This window comes from Drosophila mauritiana, chromosome 2L (assembly GCF_004382145.1).
Source record: "Drosophila mauritiana strain mau12 chromosome 2L, ASM438214v1, whole genome shotgun sequence".
In the NCBI taxonomy this organism is placed as follows: Eukaryota; Metazoa; Arthropoda; class Insecta; order Diptera; family Drosophilidae; genus Drosophila; species Drosophila mauritiana.
Genome location: NC_046667.1, coordinates 16,209,797 through 16,231,219, shown reverse-complemented (window position 1 = coordinate 16,231,219; position 21,423 = coordinate 16,209,797). Strand labels below are relative to the sequence as shown.

At 39.3% G+C, this 21,423-nt stretch overlaps 1 protein-coding gene across 2 annotated transcripts in view; it reads right to left on the bottom strand.

Moving 5' to 3' along the window:
* LOC117139585 (fibronectin type-III domain-containing protein 3A) overlaps positions 1-21,423 on the bottom strand; it is a 105,866-nt gene that overhangs the window by 10,454 nt on the left and 73,989 nt on the right. The window lies entirely within an intron of this gene.

Sequence of the window (21,423 nt, the reverse complement as noted above, 5' to 3'; positions counted from 1 at the left end):
CAGCCAACAAATGCTTGACAGAGTCTGCCAATTTCTGGCTCCCTCGTCGCCTCGAACTACTCAACTACGATACGCATACGCACCGTTGCCCAATTCCGATTTCATTTGCAATTTAAGTCTGCCCGATGATTAATATCCAGCCCGGCCCAACCCGTGCATTCCCGTGCCGCTCCTGTCATAGGCACTGCGCTGCACTGCCCCTCTGTCCACTCGATAGTTGGCTTTAATAAATGTGTGTTGGAAACATAGAAATCTCTAGAGCAAACATTTCTTGGCAGCCTCATTTCGTGAAGAGAGAGAAAAATCGAGAATTGCGGAGTGAAAGAGAGGGGTGGACAAAAGAAGTTTTCGGGGTTCTTGGCAGGGCATCCGAATCGGAATCGGAATCATAGCCTCAGCATTGTCTGGATCTGTTTCGGGTTCTGGTTCTGGTTCTGGTTTGGCCACTGTCATTAGGGCGAGGGGAATGGGCGGCTGGCGAGGGATAATACTAATATCAGAACTACCATTCCACGGCCATTTCCATTCCATCTGGGGATCCATTTCAACTGCAACGTTGTCGCATGTCATTGCCACAGAATAAACGACAGCAGACCGCCCCGAAAGCTGCCCCCTCAAACATTTCAGATATATTTTGATTTGTGGATTTGTATTGCTTTTCAATTCCATTCCTCTTCTGTTTGCCGCCATCTATTTTTTTTTTTGGCTGCAATGCGACGAAGAAAATAATGGAAAAAGCTAAAGACTGCGAGCGAGCAAACATTTGTTAACTGACGATGTCTGGTCGAGATTAGCGCATAATTCGGTTTGATAAATGATAAGGAGACCAGTCTCGTTGATACAAATGTATTTCAAGTGGAATAATTGAATTATTTTTGTTTCTTATAAATACCGTGATTAAATTAACATGATTTTCCGGCTCACGAATCAAAGAACACAATTATTTTCCTTATTATTAAAAATTATGAAGTACTATGAAATGCTGAAGTATTAAAGCCTTAATATTGGCCCCACTTGACGCCCTTCACTTAAATTCCCACGCTTTACCCATACCCATACCCATTAATATTTAAAGGTCAAAAAGAAAAAGAACGAGTCAGAAATCCATGTTCATCATAAAATGCATTCCATGTTTGCACATCAATATGGATGGTTTAAAATGCGATTCCCAGCTGCAGAATTGCACTTTGCATGCCGGGGCACGTAGGAGCAACGTGGCCATGCCCACTGGTGGCCCATTTTCGGAGTTTTCTCCTTCTATTTACCACTTCGTTCGCCGGGAAAAGCCATGCCTTCTAGTTGTTGTACCCGGTACTTGTGGAGTAAAATGGTATACTAGATTCGTAGAAAAGTAGAAACGTGTTATCAATAGAAGAAAGGAATTCCGAACGTACAAACTATTCATAAACTTTATCAGAATAGCGAACTAAGTTATATGAACGCCAAGATACAGAAGCAAGGGATTAAGCATGCAGATACCTATTCTTTTCGGTAAATATTTAATTAGTCGCCATCTACAAATACCATAAACAACTGAAGATATTACTTTGAAAGGTTTAGTTTTATGAGCAACTAGCACTGAGAATTATCCCCCAGCTTAGCACATTAAGAGGTATTTCAAGCTCGGCACTCGACTGCTGCATTTGCCCTTCTTGTTGTTGTTTTTTTGTGCCTTCGTTCTGTTTCGCTGGCTAAACAATGCAGAGTTGCATTTTTTATGGACACCACGCGGCGTATGCGTAATGTTGGCAAATGGATTGTGGGGAGGTTATCGTGTGGTTGAGTGTGACGAGGCGGCGGTAGGTTGGCATGTATGGCAGGTAGGTGTGTAGGGGATTCCCCCGCTTCGCTTCGATAGTTAAACTGTAAACTTAACGGTAATGCGGCTGTTAATACGCTTAGCCATGTCTCGCACTCATTCAGGCCGAAAATGCTGGGCCCCGCCGTTCAATCATGCATTAAATGCCATCCGCCGGCAGAAATTACTAGACCAGTCCCCCCACTCCGTAGTCCCCTTGCCCGTAGCTACTTCATCTGCTCTTAGGTGTAAAAATGTTGGTTTAGTGCGCTGACGCATAATGCGACTGAAAAGCGGACAACCGATGATGGCTGATAAACTGAAACCAAGAGTTTGCTCCCGCCCTTCCCCAATACCCGATGCAGTTAATCATTCTGAGTGAGTAAGGTACGGGAAAATGGGGTTTACAGGGGCCGGAGAAGATTGTCTGGCCAGGAAATGCACACCGTTCTCGGAGCGAGATAGATGGCGAGTGAAATTCCCCTCAAGTGTTAAAAGGCAGCAATTAGTTGGGCGAAACGGGGCTGGCTTCGGAGTTTGCGGGGGAAATAGCTTATCACTTGGCCAGCAGACAGACAGTTAAATTAAGTACTATACTTCAGCGACAAAACCTCCTCGACTTTCTCCGCGAGTGTCTGCAACTCTTACTCAAACTTAATTAATGCTAAACTGCTTAAGAAGCGATTTGGGGTTGGGGTGCATGAAAAGGTATTTTCGCCAAGGAAAGTGTAAGTTACCTAGAAGTTCTAAGAAGCTTTTGAGAATGTATAAACTTTTTAGGAAATTCTAATAGTAAGTTAAGAAAGAAGTTTTAAAAGTTTTTATATATGTATATATATGTGTATTGGTTTAAACTTTTGAACAGTAACTACAGGCCCTTTATTCGTTAAAAATTTAAGATAATCACAGATAATCAAGTGCAATGAAACCATGTGTTACATAAATGAGTGTTATAATTACTTAAAAATGTCTCGTAACTCAGGTAACAACCCTCGCTGGGTCCTCATCAGCCACTTCAATTTTCTGCCCCGATGCGTTGACCTTGTCCCCTGCACGCACCCTTAACCCTCGTTGGCCCTCTTAACCCCACCATTCCCTTGGTAGACAGTGTCAAAATAAAGTTGTGGCCCAAACGCGTTTGGGCTAATTGCGAATTGTTATTGCTTTCCTGTTGTTACGCATTGTTGAGCCACCCATTCTCCAGACCTCAGTTTGTCACTTGTTCAGTTAGTCAGTGTCGCTGCTTCAGGGTCAGAGGTCATGGGTGAGGGCCGTTGTCTGGCGGTTTCGATTGTTGGCAGCACGCACAGGCATAACACGCACAAAATGCCTATAAAATTAATAACAATTGGGTTAGTAGCCGAAAAGCAAGACTTCAGTCAAGGAAATTCCAGTAGACATTTCATCCGATTGAATGTTTGGTTCGATTTGCTGAAGTGAGTTATTGTCGAGGCATTCATCTTATTATATGAATAATAAGATTCAAGATTCCTTTTGATGAATGCCCAGGGAGTTGAATAAACTTTCGATTGTCTTGAGCTTGATTTATGATTCTTTTCGATTGGCGGATATGCAAATGATTTCCACTGGGTGGTGTCAATTTGATATTACACTATTGATTGCGAAAGTTAACTCCCAAATGGCTTTTCTTCCATCGCTTTGATGTTCTCGATAATTACCCACCAAATCTAGACCAGTTTGCGGTTAGTTGGCTCATTAAATCAACACTTTTCCTCACTTATCTCTAATTCCGATCTCATGATAATTGCGTGTCTCTCCCATTCTCTTTAATTCACAGTTTCCCTACGTAACCCTCTTTCCCCTTAATTCGCATCCCATCCAATTAACGATGCGTGCGTAATTATCTCGATAATTATGATGAAACAAAATACAGAAAAAAAAAACAGCTTTCGCAAAATGCAATTAGAGCAGAGCACTCACGAATTCCATCATGGAAAGCTCTGGCAGAAAATTTCTTTAAGAGTTCTCTTCACTTTGTTCACGACATCGCGCATTAATTGCGCATACGCCCCGTTAAACGCTTGCCCACAAATCGAAGGCAACAAAATGCTCTAAGACTCATTGATTGATGGTTTGTCGAGGGGGTGAAAAATGGAGAAGGGGATGGGCGAATAGGGGAAGTTGATTTCCCACGCGGACGAGGAATGTGAGTTGGGGTGGCGCCACCTAGCGCCATTTGCCAGTCTGCACGTGTCGCACGTCCTGTTTCACAACTTCACTGAGCGAAAATATGTATTATTGTAAAATCTTTTCAAAATATTTAACAACTATATTGCTTATAAGCAAATAAGCTTTATGAATATACAAAATATAGCTTCTTTTTCAATTACAAAAATAAAAAGTCTGTTTTTCAAGTCCAGGCTACCTTTTTTCAGTGTCCTTAGAGGCTGCCATTTTATTTGAATTTCCAATATCTTTGACGAGGCAAACACACAGCCTCTGTCTGCTTTCCCCCCCGTCAGGCAAATATTGGCTTTTTGTATGTCACCTAAGTGAAGTCCTCATAGACAAGCGCAAAAATGGCTCGACAAAAAGTGAATAAATGAAACAAAAAGCGTTGAAACAGACGTGAAATTTTGGTGTCACCAGCCAGGGGAAAAATGGGCGCTTGCTGCATGGCGTTCGAGGGCGTGGCAGCCAGATGTGACCGCCGCAGTAACACCCACACATCTACACCCATTTCCATTTCCCAGGAGATGTATATGTACATTAATGTCTGCACATATACATATTTATATATGCAAACATTCAGCCCGTCAACACATTATGCCTTCATTTATACTTTATGATGAGTAAATATTGTTATTAAAACGAAAAATTGCGCGTTGTCTGAGCGATAAACCAAGGTCCTTTCCCCTCCTCATCCTCCTACTCCGCGGAAAAGCCCACCCCCTGACCTTCGTCTGTGACGTGAACAAGGCTATAAGTCAGCATTTGGTTTATTGGTTTTGTCTCTTTCAGGCAAATTAAGTTTGGGGGCCAAAGAGGGCTTTTCTTGCCGGCTTTAAATTAATGTCTTCGCCGTATCAGGTGCATAATGTATCAGGTGGATGGCGGGGCTAATGGGGCGTATTTTCGGTTTAGTTACGAGATTTATACCGATTAGTGGTGTAATCGGCAGGTGGGCTAAACCATACGGTTAACGATGCTAAGCCTGAGAATTTAGAAATAATTACAGACGTTGCAAGGGATTTACCGCCCTGTGAATAGGGTCGGTAATTTATAGCTTAAAGATACGTCAAGAATGGTTTAGTTTTAAAGTCAATTTAATTACAAAAAAACCATTACGAAAGATGGAAGTTAGTTTCAACCATTGTCCCGATAAAATCATAAAACTATTAGTTTGAAACAATTAAAATGTTCGGTACATAACTCTTAATGGTTTAGTTTTTGTGGTTATGATAAATGCGAGCAGATAAACTTAATTGGTTTTGATCAAAATAAATGGTGATGAACAAACCCAAAATAAATATGGCAAAAATAAATAGAAATAATGAAAAATTAATGCAGTAAGCAAAGTTTTATTTGCATTATTTAATGGACTGTTAGAAAACTTTTTAAACGCGCAGAAATAATTTGAGCGCGCCGCAAAGTTTGGCAAACTGTTCGTAATCGGAACCCCCGCTCGACAGCAATTATAGCTCCACTTAATCAGCCCGTTTAATTATTCCTGGAAGGCCCCCCACTTGACCCCCCCCCTGGCAATCCTAGCCACAATCGTTAACACTTTCAATTTGTTGCACTTTCGGCCCTGATCCGCACTTCAATTTCTTCGCCCGCTGGGTTTTCGGTTTGTTTCGATGTTCGCCATTTGCCGCTCGCCTTTTGCATTACCATAAATGCATGCAGTGCTCATGGCTCTTTCTGCTTCTTCCTCTTGGCCACCCCCCTCATCTCGAGCAATTAACAATTACTAGGAACTGTATTCCACCCAACTCCTTGCCCTCGCATAAGCCCCAATTCAATTAACTTGCACACTTAAGCCAAAAAACGAAGGACGAGGAAAAAGCTTTATTTTTGTTGTTCTGGCCAGGGAGTATACATGTTCACAAAAACTAACTTAAATTATATATCAGGGAAATTATTTAATTTGGAAAAGATTCATTTAAGCGTAAGCAAATAAGTAAGAAGTTAGTGAGTAAAAAGTAGGAATATGATGATACTCCATTTTGTGGTCTAAATGAATTTCTTTCAGTGTGAAAGTCCGGTTATTGCCGAGAGTTCGCCAATTTCGTTCTGGTCTTTTGTTTTGCCACCCTCCCACTCCACATTCTTCCCCCTTCCCCCCTCCACCTCCACCACCCAACAGAGTGATTCTTCTCTTTCTGCCCGCTACAATGGCATTGACATTAAGAAATGCTAACCCGCAATTTGCAATTTGCCAGGGAGAGAGTAGGAAAAAAAAAAGCAAAAATTAAATATTACTGTGCGGTGGCAAAGAGAGCGGAGAATCCCAGAGTGGAAAAGAAGAAACAATAATAATAACAAGCCAAAGCGAAACAAAAAACGAGCAAAAGGCGAAGAAAGCGAAATCAGCGTGTGGCGCATGAAGCTCATTAAAACACGAAATGGAAGACGAATGACCAACGCCAAACGGGAAGGGGGGAAAGTGGCCAAAGGGCGAAAGGGGGTAAAAAGTGGGTGGCTGGAAAGGAGCGCAAGAGTAATACACTCAGCCAAAAACAAACATAGAATGCATATTATCAAAAATAAGCTGGCAAGTTAAAACATATACATACATAAATCTGAAACCAAGTCAAATTTCTTATTCACCCAAAAATATTATTAAAATAATAATTATAAAATTATAGGAATATATTTCAACTCATTGAGAAATATTAGCTGAAATAAAAATATACAGTTTCCTAATATTTTTCGAATAATACTATTTTTCTAAGTATACTTAAATTAACCAAAGAGAACTGCTGGAACGAAAACAAATGAAATCAAATTTAAAGCGTGCGTAATTAATTTCCTTCCCCCCACAGACTTGACTCCACAGAATGGGGGCGTTGGCCAAGGCGCGGGGGCGTGGTCATTGTGGAGCTGTAGCTAAACCGTTGTTCGCTTGTTTCCTTTCTCTTTGGCTTTTGTTTGCTTTGGTTTAACCCATTGTTTTGTTAAAATATTTAAGCAGCGCAAGAGATTTACAGGATTTCCGAGAGCAGCACTTAGTACAAATAAGAAACATTAGCCATGGGAATGGCAAAATTTACACTAATTGTTATTAATTAATTTTCGAGATAGCTTGCAATTACGTTCTGAACGAAGTAATTCTGTAAGTAGAGAATGCATGTAAGTTACTTTTTACCATATTGATAAAACAAAAACACATTTGCAATGCTCGTTAATACTAGTATTAGGTGTTTAGCAATCTCTTTAAGTATCTGCCTCTTTGAAACCTCTGTTAACCGCGAAATTAACCCCTCTTTTGGTAATAAATCTTTGCTTGCCCTCGGATAAATAATTGTTGCTTCTTACAGACAAAAATACCTTGTCGTCCCGCGTTTCAATCGAGCGTATTTAAGACCACGACTTTTGCCTTTTGGCGGCACTTAAATTTCAATACGCTGTTGTTCTTGACTTTTACGGCTTTGGTTTGTATCGCTGGATTCTGCGGACGTTGCCAGTTGGCCATTTTGCCATTTCTGTGTAGCCAAAGCTAAATCCAAAGCCGAAGCCGAAGCCGTAGCCTTTCTGCCTGAATAATTAATTTTATTTATGCCGCGACAAACGATGCTGCTGCGCTTTTTTACTCGATTTTTTCCCTTGTACGAGTACTCCGCTAAGCCGCAGTGATCATAAATTGTTGAGCACATGCAAAGCCAAGTGGGCGGGGCAGTGAGGTAAGCGAGAAAGGCGGCACAATTAGTTGGCAACACGAATGGCGAAAAACAAAAGTGAAAAGACAAAATGAGGCTATGTTCACTGATAACCGAAGCAGAAAATAATTTATTTCCCTTTCAGAGACAACGAATCAAATGCACAGTGCAGGCCACAAAATTAGAACTAAGTAAACTAAAGTAGTTAAAATAGTGGTTTTATAAAGTTCTAACCCATAAATATCTTAAGGTTACAAAAGAAACAATATAAATAAAATAGAAATAACAATGCTGCATTTTAGTTTTTTAAGGTGCTTTACTAGTAAACACTAATTATGCGATAATAAATGCTTAACCACAATTGTTTAGTCACCCGCATACCAATACCAATGGCGACTTACGTGCTGCGCCATTTTGTCCAAAAGAAGATTTATAAGGCCGCAGCCACTGAGGATACTTCAAGGACAAAACATGGAAAAACGCCCCGGGACAACAAGAAAATTTAAACAGACTTAACTCAGACGCAGACCAATAAAACTTGTACAGGAGAGCCAGAAAAGAGGAAAAACAGCAGCAGGAAAACAAATGACAGTCGGAAAATCCGGGGAAAAGGGCCTGCAGTGTTTTCGTTTCTGTGTGTGTGTGTCTGACCCAGTACAGGTGCTAAAGGACACACCGACAAGCGGACAGACAGAGGTTCAACAATTTGCACCTGTCACAGTTTGAGCGCCACTGAACCGCAGCCAGATCAAATGTTTGCTCAGCTGTTGTGTTCCGGAGCGCCACCACCTGTCACTCCCACTTCCCACAAAGGTGTCGCATCGGATTTGGGTCAGTGGGATACATACCAGACTATGTATATAGACTGGGGCGTCTTTTGGTCATTGTTTTCTTGCCTCTCGAAAAGGTTCCCGGCCGTCAGTCGTTCGCTCCGCTGATTTGTATGCTTAGACCTTGGGGTTCGGGCGGGAACATTAATCACAATAACCTTAATTAATCATCCTTTTTGATTTCTTTTTCTTTTTTTTTTTTTGGTTTTTGCTGGCAACCCTTTGTGGCTGAAGAATATTCAGGCGTAAAATACAAATTAAACACATTCAAGTGAAGCCGTTTTGGCCAGGGAAAACTTTTCAATTATCCATAAGGTTTGCCTTAATTGTTCTTTTTAATGAACTTGATGGTTCTATATAAATTAAATATTCTACTTTGCTAACATAATTTGTAAATGATACATAAGATGGCCCTTTTGTGTGTCTGTGATTGTTATAATTTGCGATTGTTTACCAAAACTTTTGCGAGTTAATTCTTTTACTTTTTGGCTAAAACAAAAATTGATTCCCCCAGTTCAGCGGCAACTTTTACGTGATTTAAGCTCAATTTATTGACAGCTAGCGAGCAATTTTAACTGCCATCCACATATGTCACTCCAGACCCGCCCCCCTTTTTCCCATCATCATCATCCAAATTCAGACAGACTAACGACGCCTGCTGCCATTTGCTGGTGTTTTTGCAGTTGTTGTGCCTGTCAAACCGTAAATGGCGTCACTTTGACAGCCACCTAAATACATACATACATACACATATGTATCTTACGGATACATAACGCCCTTTCACCCACTGTCCATCACCGATGTCGTCGGCATCTACATATATGTTTATGGATTCCCATTTCTTTTAGTTAACATATTTTATGAGCGTTTTATGACAAAATTAATTTTTGTTTTCCTTCCCTTACTCACGCCCCACCCCTCGTCACGCCCCCTTTTGATGAACATTGATTTGTGGGGCAAAGATCGCATGCGAATATTAATAAAAAATAAATCTGAATTGACAGCGCCAGTTTCACACTTTAATAAGGCTTTAGTTTTGCTAATTTATTAATCACATTAAGTATGCTAAAAATGTTATTGCTGAAAAAAAAATCAGGCAAAATGCTTATTAGATTTTCCTTGAATGATAACATTTGATGAAACCATAATTCCTTCGAGAATAAAGCCATTAGTTTCGACAGTATAAACAAGCATTAATTAAATTTGTTTACCAGCAAATTAAAAATCATTTTAACGCCAAGAATTCGCTGGTGAATTTTTGTTTTTTAATTATTTGTTGGTCTGCTGTGTTTGGGCAGGCGACATTAGTCGAAAATTTCCAGCGAAGTTATTTAATTATTATTTCGATTGCTTTTTTTTCAACATGGCCTTTGATTGAATGCGATTCGTCGCTTTGTTGTGCATTCCTCATTTTTAATGGATTTTTTGTACGTTTTATTTTGAAATAATAATAATAAAAAAAATGAATATTTTTCGTTGGAATTTCACAAAGTATTTCATTCGTTCACTGGAGATTTTGCAAGCCTTTGGCAAACATCTTGGCACTTTTGGCTGCCATGCAAAAATTGTTTAAACATTTTTTTGCTTTGATTTCTTTGCTTACTTCTGCACTTCATTGTGTTAATTATATGCTGCCTGTTTATAACAATTTTTTTCCAGCTCTTTTCGTGACTTTTTGTTTGGTTTTGTTTAGGTCTTTATTCTTTCTTCATTTGCGTTCGTTGAACTCATTGGATTTTTGTTGAGATTTTGGAGATTTTGTCTTATTATTTCTTTTTTGTCTTTTGCACGCGTCGCGTTCGTCTTTGAAATTTTCGAGGGCCCGACATAAGAAAATATGCCAAAGTTGAGCGCTCTGAAAAAAGATTTTTTTTTTTATTGTGGCCGAAAATGTGAAAGTTGTCGACGATTTTGGGTTTTATCCGCTTGCTTTCTTGTGAAGATCTGAAGATCGGCGCAGAAATCGGCTGGGAAATGGACTGAAACGAATGTAAGTGGTGAACTCATGACCTTAAAAAGGTGGGAAACATAACTCTGGCTTTATATTGCTTTTCCACCATAAGTGACAATTTTGACACGTTTTAAATTGCCCATATTTAATTTAAATTTAAACAACATTCACACTGCTATTTAATTTTCGATTAAAGATACTCCTTTCGTTTGCAATTTTAATCTGATACTTGGCACACTCGACTTCTCGTTTTGATTTAATTCCGTTTGCCTTGATCCCATTTTTGTATTTTGCTGGAAACTCTTGCCATTTATTTGCGCTCCTCTGCTTTGCGGAATTATTTTCAATTGAATTGTTTATTTATTCTTTATCTTTTTTATGAAATTGTTTTTGCTTATCTCTGCATCGTTTCTTTCTCCGGCTGCTATTTTTTTTATTTATTTTTTTTCTCTCTCTCCAATTTTATTCACTGTTCGCCTTTGCCAAGGCAATTTTCCAAAGCGTGCATTTTTATTTTTGTGCGCAAAGTTATGCGCTTTGTAATTGCAAAAGTGACAATATCCGCTTCGTGCTTAGCTGCAGCTAAAAAAATATATATATAAAAGAAAATTTGCAAAAAATAGCAACAAAAGCGGCACGAAAAGTATGCCACAAAACGGATGCAATAAACACGCAGCCCAAAAGCCCGGACCAAGTCATGAATGGCAAAGTGAAAATGGCAGTGCCAAAGCCGAAGCAAAATGCGCAGAAATTAGCAAAACGGAAAACGAGAAAATTCCAAAAGCGGCAATGGCGTAGAGATTTTCGCGAAGAGCGAGAATGAGATTTTTCCAACAGCGAAAAGATTTTAATAAGACGCAAGAATGTATTAGCCAGCAGATATATGTTTATACATATTCGCGCATAATTAGATGCTTAACGGGTCACACAGATACAGATACAGATACAATTTTATAAATTGCACTCGCCATGTTTATGGATATTTTTTCTGCCAATTGTTTTCTCTAAAATATTCAAAGTCACGTTGTCTTTGCCAAATGATCTCGTCTGCACTTTTCCCACGAACACATTACCATCTGAATGTCAGTTCACAAAGTCCCACACACGACGTCTTCTGGAGGCCATAAAAGCGTTCAAGATTTTGGCCATAATCAACTCTTGCTGATGGATATTTTCGCAATTGACCTTGGGCTTGGTTAAAGTGGCTTTTGTTTCGGGGATTTGCAAACTTGGGACTTCTTTACTGTACTATAAATCTATCTCAATAAGCACCCGGTTAATGGTTTCATTCGACGATTGTTTCTTGGGAAATCTTTTCATGCATGCTTAAAATATTTAAATTTGAGCAGTCAACTGTTATGTCGGATTTTCTAATTTATTTATTTATTTAAACTCAAAGATATACCATGAAGTAATTTGGCTAGCCGCTTAATTCTAAGCGAGGAAATTGTGTTTTTTGCCTTATAAGGAATATCTGTGTCGCCTTAGATATTTGTAATTCCAACTTCATCAAAAGCCCATAACTATTTGCTTGAATTTAATGCAAGTGTGAGATAACTGCGCATTCTGAGATGCAATAACAAGTTGAGCTTTCAAATTTCGCCAGCACTTCCAACAAAAGAATTCCTTTTATCTGCTCAACTTTTCCTATAAAACGCACCGTCTGATCTCATTCAGCGATTTCCCACACCCCAGAAACTAACTATCCAACTATCGTGGTACGCAGTTACAGTTTTTAGCAAGTATATCAACGTTTTTTTTTTTTTTACTATTTTCCTGGGTGAAATGTGGAGCGGAGTGCATTACTCAGCTGGTCTTTTGTTTTGCATTTAGTCGAGTGTCGTTGTGTGGGCGTAATCTCGAGGCATTGTCACTCAATGCCTCACTTAACGGCACTTAACGGCCAAATGCTCACTAAACACGAGCATAACGAAATTTGAACTGCATCCGTGAGATACGCGCTCGACAAAAGATATGTGTGTACATACACACATGTAGATATAGATACGCGACACAGATGCATTCGCAAATGCACTGCTCGCAAGTGGCTGCCGTCAATTATAACATTTGTGACAGTTGAAACTTTCAAATTAACCCACACACACACACGGCGTATTTGCGAGTTCGCTTATCGCAGAGCCAGCAGCATGCAAAAATTACGTATACGTATACGTACCGAAAACTAAAACTTTGCCTTCCTTTTGCAACAGCCAAAAAACTGAGTTAGTAATTTAAAGTTGAATAGTTTTAAATACCCTTACAAAAATGTTTGAATTACGAGCTGCTTTTATAAAATCTCTTTATAAATCTATGTAGTTTGAAGCGGGATGCCCTTTAATCAAGGAATAACTGATAACGGCGACTAGTGTCCAATTCAGAGGAGTGCTTTAATCATCTGCTCCGGCGATCGGATTTGTGTTCAACAAAGTAGTAGCCTGCCCAAAAAGCGTAACAAACTGAGTACGAAATACTGTCCCCTCTTTGCATCAGCCAAATGTACTGCCAACTGAAATAAAAAAGCGGCCAAGAAGAAGTTGAAAAACCCGCCATGGGCATTGGAGGAGGCATTAGACGACTTCGAGTGGCAGCCAAGCGGCAACGAGTGACCCAAATACTTCAGCTTTGGCTTCGGCTTCTACTTGCTTCTACTTGCTTCTACTGGCTTCCACTGCACAGATATACAGAAACCGAAACAGATACAGATGCAGACTGTGGCTTGAGATTCAGATACAAAGAACGGCTTGAGAGATACCAGATACAAGTGCAGTCAGGTTGGGCTACTACCGAACTGCAAAGCTGCAAGCTGAAACTTCAGCTAACGGTAAATGGAAAAACTGCGTCGGCTGCCAATGCAGTTAACCGCATTTCGCAGGCGTGTATCTAATAGATACATTTCGCATGCCGTGACTGCCACGCCCTCCTGCGCCCTCTTGCCCCTCACCGCACTTCACTTTGCTTTTCGCATGCAGGCACGCACACATGACATTCTTTTCGCTTCGCCAACGAAATTTCACAAATTTTCAGAGCTGCAAAAATTGCAGTTATTTCTTTTTCGATTTTTTAAGCCGCCTTTATTCACCAACTGCATTTGACACTTTTATGGTTTTTGTTTTGCTCTTTTTTTCCGCCTGCCAGCAGCATTAAAACTATTTTTTAATTATTTCATTAGCAGGGCGCGGTACACCAACCAAACCAAACAAAATCAGAAAAAAAAGCAAGAAAGTGTAATGGAAGGAAAAGTCTGCTTCAGACATGTTGACATAAATTTTAGTCGGCAGCCACTTTAGCAGGTCTTTGAACTTGAATTTAATTATGAAACTTAAGTTGGTCAGCAAAATATAAACACTGTCAAAAGTAAAAGTTGATCAGGCGGCAGGTGACTCACAGGCCAAAGATGAGAACGACTCATTCATTCAACAGAGGTTTATTAGAATAGGTGAAAGATACAGATACGAGGGCTTATATAAATTAGTGCGGCTATAGCAAAACACAATAAAGATAATAATATGGAAAAGAGCTGCAGTTTCCGGTTTGAAAGCTGTTTGTTAATTTTCAGGGAAAAATGCTGGCAAAGTAAAATATAGATTTTTGAATTCCTTTCAATAAAAAGAATTTCAAGCATTTCAAATATTTGGCTATATTATATGACTCATGAAATGGAAATAATTTCTGAAAATTATGGCAACTTCTTTTGATTAGATCAGAAGATTTCTTTCCCAGAAACTGTGAAATTTCGATTAGTGCGAAAAACCGGACATTCCAAACTAAATATAAGTTACAGTTTGCCCAAGAAATTGGGAACTTCGATTGGATGAATCATCGGGTTTGATTTACGATGGCTTATGAATGCGATCCACTGAGTTAGATCGTTCTCTGTGGCTCTACGGAGAATTCTTTGAAGAACAGTCTCCATGGGCAGTCTATGCATTGCCGTCACATGTTTGGAGATAAGGTGCACCCCCCCTCCATTTCTCGTCTCTCCAATCCGAGTATTTATGAATGAACAAGGGAGAAATATCAGAATGAGCAGGGGAAAACAAACGAAAGCGGAGTAAACATTGAAACGAACGCAAATTGAGGATGTGAGTCACTCGTCGAGGGGCAGCAGCATTTAAGTGAATTACATTTGGCGCATCTGTCGCTTGGCTTTTAATTTGCATCTTGTAGATACAGTACTTGGCTGCACATGCCGTTAAAGATACAAATACGCAGTGACAAACAAACTGGTAGAAAAACAAATACACGATTGTCAATTTGTCGTTTCCCTGCACATTTCTTCGTGTTGTTTGACTTTTATTGATAAGAAATTAGTTGGACAAACTAAATGCCACGGGGGAAAAGTTATCCGCTTAGAGTGGCCTTCGGCCAGGAATTGCCCAGGAAAATTCGGTTCATCGATTTGCATAAATCACAATCAGGTATGTAAGCTCATTTAATATGCATAATTATTAACATGGTGTTTGTCCAAGTAAGTAATCAGATGCAGTTGCTTAAAGCGATATAAAGAGAATTTAATAAAGTTGTCAAATTTAATAGGCAAATTCAGGTTATATTTTACAGAAAACCACTAATAGTAAGAAAATCAACCAGCTTTAAATGGCTAAGGGCAGTAAAATGAGTTTAAATACCTCTGAATAAATAACATGAGAAAAGTGTCAAGAAAAATATTCGTTTTATAACAATGTCTTCTGTGGCTTTGCTCACCGAGTTTGGTTGGTTTCGACCAAAGTTGCAAGCCGAGGTAAAATGAAAATTTCATAATTAGCCGTAATTGCTGCCTAGTTGTGCAAACAGAACACAAGTCGCAGGAGAAAGTGGGCGTAAAAAGTGCGGGTGACTGCAGAAATGTGAAGGGGATTTCTCCCCCTCTTTTTCGCATTGCTTTTGTTTGAGCTCATGCAGCGGCATTTTGTGACTCATCAAAGGCAAATTGAAAAAGAGTGCCAGACAAAATACCTAAATGAGCAGGAGGAAAGCGAACAGCCCGCGAAGGAGTATGGAAAACCTCAAGTGACCGCCAATCCAGTCACTCGCTTTTCCACGGTTTTCCCACCCCACGGTTTGGGCGCAAAAAAAAAAAAACAAAACCTGATGTTAATGTGGAAAAGTGAATGGCAACCTGGGCCAACCATTGGATAATTTGTGGCAAGTGCTGCACTGCCACTCCCTTTTCTACGCCCCAAGTAAGTGAGTCGAATACCCACACCCAATAAAAATGCCAAAGAGCTTGGTCGCCCTCCCTTCGACAGTGCAAAAACCAACAAATAACTGAAATAAGACTAACAAACAAAAAAAAAAAATATAAACAAGTATCAATTGAAATTTTCTGGGAAAAAACTGCAAAACAAAGTGAAAGATATATCGCATAACGATTCGCTGAATTTCAGTTGGGCTTTTAATCAGATTTTCAGGGTTCGCTGACACGAATCAGCGATGCAGGAAATATTAAACAAAAAGTATACACAAAACTAAAGATTGGCATCGAAATTTATAGCCTTGTGATTCAAACATTGAAAGTCAATTAAAAGTATCTTTTAAATAGGGTTTCATTTGTTTATATATGAACATATGCAAAAGTTATTTGTGAACTGGTTTGTATAGTATAGTATAGTTTCTCGTAAGTCTTAGAATATTCATAGAGCATTCAAGTTGTCAGTCTATTCAACATCTCAACTAAATCGAACTGTCTCCCTCGCCTGTTTTCTCTATTTATCCATCTTGCTTTTGGGTGCGGCGTGTGCCGGCTTTTAATTGAATTGAATTGAGTGTGGCCAGAAGACATGTGAGTCTGGGATTCCGCTTCATTTGAACGCTCCAGATACAGCTCCATTTTGGTGGGGGACACCCAGAGAACTGTGACAGACCGACAGTCCCTGAGCTCTGCACTTTGCATGCGACTTGCGCCTGGGGGCGTTGTGCAAATGGTTAGGGCGTGGACCTGCCAAAGTTGTTGACGTCGTCTGGGATCTTGGCTTTTTCGGTTCTGCGAGTTGGGGAATATTTTATTTTAAGGCGGCAACAAGTGCCAACTACTCGCAAGACATTTGTCAGCTCAAAGTTTGCTGAATTAAATTGCATAAAATCTTTAATGTAAAAGCAAAGGAAATGGTTTGAATATTACAGTAGGAGGAATCCCTAGTTCTTACTATTTTGCAATGGCTGAATAAAATATATTTTAAACCAACGAATCTCTTTAACTTAAGTGTGTGCTATTTTTCTCCGTGCATGCAAATTTATTTGTCATATTCCTTTGCACTCACTCCACTCAATTTTATTGTATCAAATTATTTCACTGAAGTGACATCATCATCGGTAGCATCTTCAACTTGGAGAAGCAAGCGTCTTCACCCTGACCTCGTAAAACTTTTGCCGCATTTTCGCACGTGGCCATAAAAAGGCCAAAGGGGGGGGAAAAGGATGTGGGCGGCCAGTGTGGAGTGGGCGTGGCCACTGCAGGATATGGCTATGCTTGCCAAGACCCCAGAGAGATGGACTTTCCTTTGGGCGTGAGGGAGAAGTCCTCGCAAGGATTGCATAACAGCCGACGGCGAAAAAAAAAGTCGGAGACGAGGAAATAAAACTGAAACTTTTACGTCTGACCTTGTTGAGCGGTCAGTTGCACACAAATAAACTCCTTTCGGTACCTAATTGAATTTGAAATGGAATTGGTCACTTGCACTTACACTTCAGGTCGAAACAGTGCGTATACGTAATCATCTTTGATTGTGGCTTACCTGCAATCGAAACAAAAGGGTAGATCAAAAGTTAGTATTTGTGTATGAGTATTTACCATTTAAATGTATGCTATATATTTGGTCAAAGTGATTACACTATACAATTGTTTACACGGTTTAAAGTGCTTAAAGTGCGGCTGAAAACCAATTATTAATTCATAGACATAACTTTGCACCATATGCATATGGTTTCAATATTTTTAATTGTAAATGTATAATAATACTCATTACGGCATCACGTCCTTGTGGTCCATGTTTTACACAACATACAATCAGAGACGCAAAAAGCCGCAAATATAATTGCAAACAAAAAAATTGAATTTTCCAGTCTGCGTATGAAATACTCTTTCACAGAGAATTTAAGAAAAATATATTTTGTCTTAAAAAAAGTTAAGCAGCTTAAAAATTAGGTAAGGAATTGTAGCTCACAGAAAAAAGATATTTTTCAAAAAAAGTAACAAATTATGTAATTTCACAGTTGGTTGACAAACATTTCATTTCTCTGAATTGCAATTATGTCAACACCGTAAATCACAAAAACCAACATTTAAGTGTTGAATATTTAAAACGCACCAAATAAATTCACAGTTGGCAAAAAAGAGTTGTTTTCGTTCATACTTAAGTATTTATTCTATTTGTTTTTTTTTTAATATTTAACAAAAGGAGGTCCATATTATTATAGCATTTAATATTTAATATTTAGCATTAAAACGAATCATGTTCAAAATATTATTCAAAAGCATTTGTGTAAATTGAGAATTTATTCAAATAGTAGTTATTTCCATTTTATAAAATTCTCGGTATTCTCGGTAAATGTGTGTGTTTTTGGCGTGACTACGCTTCTGAAAAATTAAATTATACAAATTATATTTTTGGAAACTGGTCTGGTCATTTCGATTTTCGGCTAATGAGTCTGGGGATGGGCTGGCAAATTAATTGCATAATTTAGTTTCCCGGCGATTGTGCTGCATGTTCCGCATGTGTGGCAAAAAAAAAATTCCCAAATTTCGGTTGAAATCGTATGGAGATTCAGAATATTCGGGTTGGCCTAGAAATCCATTATTATATTGAGAAACAGCCAAAACGTTTTGTTCTCGGCCTTTCAAGCGACACAATTTGATAGGAAAACACATTTGTTATATTTTCGAGATCCCTCCAGACAACATGTGGATTTAATGCCATGTCGTCGGCTGTACTGACATATATCAGTGTGTATGCATTATTATGATGAGGCTCGACACATTTTGTGGTTTATGAGGCAGCTTGGTGTGGCTGAGTTTTTGTGTCTTTATTTGTACTCTTTTTACTGGTTTTGGTGCCAGACTTTTTTTTGTTATTTTTTTATGACTACACATATCAGTGTTTAAGCCATAAATATTACAATATTTGACAATAAATCCGTTGCCATTCCGGTTTATCTGGTCCTTTATTAATTTATATTTTTATGAAAGCCAGCACTTAGGGGAAATAAAAAAAACACTTGATTCCAAACTAATTTAAATACTGGCAAATGATAAATAGTTCCTTAATCATAAGGTCAAAAGGAATTCTACATATGACATTTTTAAAATACAATTTCGTTAAAGAAGACAGAAAAAGAAAAATATGCCAGCTTATCAAAAAGCCATTGTAAGCGTGTTGAAGACCTGTGCCCCAAAGTCCCATGAAAATATTATCATTTTGCAAAAACTTTTTCCACTCAGGAGCTGGCGGCCATAATAAAAGAACACTTGGATATTTATCTGGAAACAAATTGGTTCACTTAACAAGCCCGGCCAGTTGACCTTTTAACCCTTTCCACAGCACCACAATTAACCCCCCAGCAGAGAGCATTAACCACTAAAATCCCCTTTCGACCACAAAATTCACCCAAATGACCAGCAAACAAAGGAGCGAGTAAAAGGCCAGCGGGAAAAAAGTGTAACCGAAACTGTTGGCAATTTATTTGGTCCAGACTCTCGGCCATTCGAATGGCATCCAATCGAACGGAATTGAGGCCCATTTTTTTTTGGGGGGAGGGGAGAGGGGGTTGGCAACGACAATTACAACAATCATAACAAGAAAAAATAAAAGGACAACGAAATTTTTATGGCAAACACAGCGAGCGATATCGAAATCAATATAAATCTGCCGGCACCAAAGATACGACACGGTTGGGGATTCAGATATATATATGTATGTAGAATGTGCGGGTCACTTTATTATCAGAATGGGGGAAGTAGGTTACGGTTATAATCAAACATCAAGCTGCGAAATCTTAAAGATTCTGAAAAGTGTGGGAATCATACCTTTGTTTATATAATTGCAAATATCACAACCACTTAAATATCACAACCACTAAGTTCGCAGTTATGAAACGCAGAGTTCATTTTTCAGCAAATAAAATATTTTTAATAAATAAAGCGCTCAAAAAAGTAAAAAAAAAAAAATGGAAGCAACGAAAACCCACAATAAAACAGTCGAAACAAAAAGCAAAAGGACCAAAATCAAGAGTTACAAAAAGTTAGGATCCGAAGAGGAGGGCAGATAAAACGGCAGCAAAGGAAGGCAAGGGAGTCACATGAATGGCACTTAACTTGCCCAGAGATGGAAATGGCATAAGAATGGAAAAACGGGGTGGGAAAAGCGGGAAATGGTGGGAAATGGCGGGGAAGCTGTTCGGAGAGGGTTGGAGTGCGCCTTGAGGCCAGAGAACCAGACTGAGAGATAGACAGAGATGAAAACGTTACAGTTACAATTTTAATGCGCATTGCATGTGTGTCCCATGGCCCTGCCCCCCATTTTCCAACCATTTCAACCGCCCCTTTGCCCCCTCCCTCATTTCGCCCCGCCAATTGTAAGTTTCCCTTGTTTGATGCCAATTTTTTGCATTTGCTTCACTGCCCTCCTCCTCCCATTCGTTGGCTTTTTTCGGGTGCTGTCCTAGGCGGTGTCGGTGCCTCGCCTCCCCAACCTCCCAATTTTCCACCATTTCCCGCCCAGCTTTCCTTTTAGCCGCATTTGCCGGTTGTTGAACCCATTTTCTAGAAGCTTTTGCCGTCCATAAGTGGCCCTGGCCAACAGCAACAACAACTACAACAGCCGCTGAACTGCAACAAAAGCAATACAAATCAAATGAAAGCTGCGCTGCTGCATCTGCCTCTGCGATTTTTTCATTAGGGCAAAAGAAAAATGCGGCGATATAAATAAAAATGTGTACACAAAGGGCACAATAAAGTACGGAAAAAATGTTGTAATACAATTAATTCCAGCTTTATATGTGGTTGGTTAAAGGAGCTTTTATTAGATTAGATTTATCGGCGAATCACTTATTTTTAATCAACTATTCGTAAGTATCCAAACTAAACTAGAGCGGCAACTTTGTGAAATTCCACAAATATATATATTTCTTCTTATCAGATCACATCACTTATTACATATTTTTTCTCTGGATTTTCTTTCAATTTTCGTGCTGACAGTCGATACTTGTTCGATGTGTATATCTTAATTTATATATCCGTTGACATGCAGACGACCTTAGACCTTCCTTTAAAGTGGCTAACCCACCACCTCTGCCACCCACCGAGTCGTCAGTCCAGGAAAAATGACAGCGGCGACTCATTAAAAAGCAATTAAAAGACTTTTTTGTTGTGCGGAACACAGGCGTCTGCAAAGACACTCAATAGCCGCTGGCCATTCGCAAGGTCAACACGCACAGAGTATGTATATGAAAATAAATGTAAATTTGTAAATATATATATATGTATATATATGTGTGGGAATCTGTGTATATAGCCGATGTATTGTCTGGCGTGTGTCTGGCTCGGGAGCTTCCAGGCCTGTGGCAAACAAAAACATATTACGCATACGCCACCGAAGGACACGCAAGGCAAACAAACAAGAAGAAGGCGGTCGCAAAAACAAGGACAAGGTGGATGGACAGGGGGTATGGACAGGGCGGGAGTTGGGAGCCGAGGGCTAGATTCTCGACCAGATACGCAGGATATATAGATGCGAAAAATATATAGAGTAGGAGATATGAAATGAGCTAAACGAGAAGTTTATAAAACATTTTGTAAAAGTTCTGTGAGCTATTAAAGAACTGCATTAAAGTTAAAAAACATATTTAAACACTTACAATTTTAATTAGCTTTCCTAAGCATTCTACTCCGTAGCATCATAAATCTGAGCTGGCTTTGGGGTACTACCAACTTAAAAATTACAACCATCCACCGCAACTATGATGATAAATAAACCGTCCACCCCTTTAGCTGAAAATCCCAGCTCA